We start from the raw sequence: 3,961 nt of genomic DNA, 5'->3' as shown, positions 1-3,961 counted from the left end.
ATACCGCTCATCGAAAGTCTCCATCAGTGTGGTCTTGATAGACCCAAACATCTCCGGAATCTCGGCCCAGATCGCCGCAACCACCTCCTCGTGAATCATCTGACGAAGCTCCTCGTCACTCACACCGCTCGTCCCAGGTCAGTGGCATGGCCCAACCATAATGCCTCTGAAATACAACATAAAAATATTAGAGACTCCATCGAGCCTAATCGCACTCGATAACACAATCCTACTCGGTCTCCGATGCCCAAAGGATTCTTACTTGGGTTGCCCATTGACCCAGTGTCTTCAGTAGTACGGGCCCAATACTACCGACTACACCACATAAGCATTCACCCCAAGTCCTCCTCCCTGGACCCCGGATCATGAGTACTCTATTCTTGCTATGCACTGGCTACCTACTCGCTCTCAAAGTATCTCATAGCAGCAGGTTCCCCTAGACTAAGGCATCACAAATCAGGCCACTCTAGTCCTAATATGAATACCTAGTCTACTAGCATGCATATCATATCATAACATATCTCATATCACATATTGTAAGGGTATTTTGGGGATTGTACCGTTCGGGTGCTGGCTGACCGTACACACTGCTTCTCCTTGGTTATTACGAAATCTCTTATAAATTTTTTTATGCTTTTATTAATTAAAAATTTTCCTCAAATCCCTGGTTTGAGTTCAGCTACGCCCGAAGGTGTATCCGAATCCCTCAAACCAAGGCTCTGATACCAACTTGTAACAATGTAAATTTTCAAAACAATTTTTCATTTTTGCAAACATCCAAAACCAACACTTAATATTTTGAAATCACATGTGTAACAAATGTCATTGTAACAAAATACATCACATGATCATAAAATAGTTCCTCCGTAAGTGTGTACAATCACGCCGGCGCCTTCCCACGGTCCTCGCTAGTACCTGAAACACATAACATAACAACTGGAAGGATAAATGCTTAGTGAGTTCCCCAAAATACTAGTTATGCACATACGCCTTTCCAGGCCCTGACCTTCCGGTCCATGTGTCTCAGGGGACTTTCGTACCGACTCCGTAAACCTTCTGGTCCTACCTGCGTCAACCTTACGGTCCACATCACAACGCCTTCCGGCCCATAACATATACACCTTCCAACCCATAACATAATGCCTTTCGGCCCATATCAAGCATATCACACATAGCACATATAAACGATTAACTTGTCATATACAATGCGTATAACTTATAACATATCCGACCTTCCGGTCACCCAATAAAAAAACCCTTCTAGGAACAGTATAGTGAGAAAACTCACCTCGTGGAAAGTCTAGAATCTCGCGTACTCGCTATCTCCAAATCCCAACGAAGACTCAACCTCGTCTAATCATAAAAAATATTATTTTAATTAATATAGACTTCCACGACTAGACTTTACCCCTTATCATCATTCCTCAGAGGGTAAAAGACCATTTTACCCTTCCTTGACTCAAAGTCTACGTGTTGACCAAAACCCTCAAAGTCAACAAAAGTCAACCTTTTGAGTACGCGGGGCGTACAGCTCGATGTACGCGGGGCGTACATCGCCAACACAAGAATCGGGGTCTTCACCTAGTACGTTGCGCGTACTGGGAGTTACACACAGCGTAACCATCATACTTAAGCTTTCATCATTTCTGGTCTTAATCGGTTAAGCCATTACTTCAACTTCTAGATCTGGCTTTATTTAAGCATCTTTACTCATAAAGTCGAAACCTTTAAGCCTTAGAATGGCTGTAAAGGCTCTTACACTCCTTAACACCTTTCCATTTCAACTCAAGGACATAGATCTCATGCATGGCCAAACATTCACATCCAAGATTACATTTTTATGAATCTACAACTCAAATAGACCATAAATATGATGGATCTAAGCTAATGGAGACCATTTGCTCATAAAGTCTCCACCTTTGGGACCAAAACCCTAAAATATGGTCCATAAAGCATATCACAAGAACTATATGTCAAGATCCAAACTTTTTACCTTAGAATGAATCTCCAACCTTTGCAAAGCCCAGATCTACACTTGAACACCAACTTCTAGCCTTCCCAATGAACTCTTCTTCTTCTTTGCTACCTTGAAATGGCACCACCAAGCTTAGAACACTCACAAATGGGCTAAGAACGAATAAACACTCTCTTAGGGTTTCTTTCTGAAGGATGGTGGCTGAGGAGTCGAGCCAACACATCCCTTTTATAGCCAACCCATCAATTAGGGTTTTCAATTCTGGACCGGTTACGCCCAGCGTACTCCTTGTACGCTCAGCGTACTCGCTCATCATGCAAAAACCTAAATGGCTTAAATTAAAAAATGAAGGCTTAAATAAAAGGGTACCTGGATTTCGGTTTGTTACACTAATAGATCTCGAATCGAATTTATAGGATATTCCAACAATATCCACCATCTATAGACCTGCTGCCAAACTTCATGTGCTACTGGGCAGTCCACAAACACATGCTGCTCGGTTTCTAGGGCTCCATTACACATTTTACACAGATTTGATAAGCTGATCCCTAATTTCAAGAGATTGGCCATGGATGGAAGTTTTCCATGATAGATTCTCCACGCAAGAATATTTAATTTTCCAAGGATTAGATAGTTCCAAGACCATCTGCACTCACTTATAGGAAGGATTGTAGTATTAATGTGGATTCTGAGAGAAGCAATTGAGTATACTCTTGATGGCTCAAGTGACCAAACCCATTTGTTTGCTCCATTGTCCCTAGATGCCAATTGGAAGTGTTCTAAAAACGTCACTTGATTTTCCCCTAATATTTTGGGTAGATTGACAATTGTACCCCAACATCCATTTTTTCTCTTTGCTACTGAGGGTCTGGAGAATCCACCATCCTTGCCATATATGGATTTTATCACCTCTGCTCGCGTACTATCAGGATAGCATTTAAATCTCCACCACTATTTCCCCAATAACGCTACATTGTGAGCCTTTAAGCTGTGAATTCCAAGTGCACCTCTTTCTTTGGCTGCAAGCACCCTTTTCCAGGCAATCCATGGCATCTTCCTCGATTCCAGGTCTCTCTCTCTCCCCCCCCCCCCCCCAAAAAAAAAACCGCTTCTTATTTTTTCAAGGGTTTTTATAACCTTGACGGGAGCTTTATATAATGAAAAATAAAAAGAACCCAGACTGCTCAATATAGATTTACAAAGTGTTAATCGGCCACTAAATGACAATGAGGATGCTTTCCATTTTGATAGTCTTGCTTGGAATTTTTCTATGATAGGGTTCCAGTGTACCGCCCTTGCCATAGAAGCACTAACCGGTAATCCAAGATATATGAATGGAAGGGAACCAACCGAACAATTGAAACTCTGAGCCACTAGATCTAGTTTGCAAGACTGGGTACCAAAACCAAATAGTTTGCTTTTGGACATATTCACCTTGAGGCCTGATGATAATTTGAAGCATCTTAATATTCTTATCAAGTTCTTCGCATTTTCGATTGACCAAGAACCCATGAAAATAGTTTCGTCTGCATATTGGAGGTGTGAGATGATCGGGCCCTGCTGGGGAAGTTGAATACCTTCAAAAATTCCATTCTCTTTTGCCATCACCATCGCTATATGTGTAACGCCTGTAGATTAGGGCTAGTCAATTTAGAGGCGATAAGCGTCAAAAACAACTTTTTGATAGAAGATTATTTAGAATGAATAATGTTAACTAATTTTTAGTATATGTCACAAGGTTTCCGTGCATATAAAGAACGCCGAAATCCGAGTTATAACGAAGAAGTTATGACCTGTCGAAGTTCCGCGACATAACCGACACGACGCTAAATGACGTAAAAAGTGAATTTATGTTAGATTGATATTTAGCCTTAGCAATCTAAACAAAAGTCGTAGAGTTCTTTCAACCATGAGCATGCATAAAAAGAACGTCCGAATCTGACTTTGTATGAGGAAGTTATGATTTTTCTAAGTTTCGACTTAGCG

Source organism: Lactuca saligna, chromosome 4 (assembly GCF_052625555.1).
Source record: "Lactuca saligna cultivar CGN05327 chromosome 4, ASM5262555v1, whole genome shotgun sequence".
Lineage (NCBI taxonomy): Eukaryota > Viridiplantae > Streptophyta > Magnoliopsida > Asterales > Asteraceae > Lactuca > Lactuca saligna.
The sequence above is the reverse complement of the archived record's forward strand: the minus strand, read 5'-3'. Positions refer to the sequence as shown.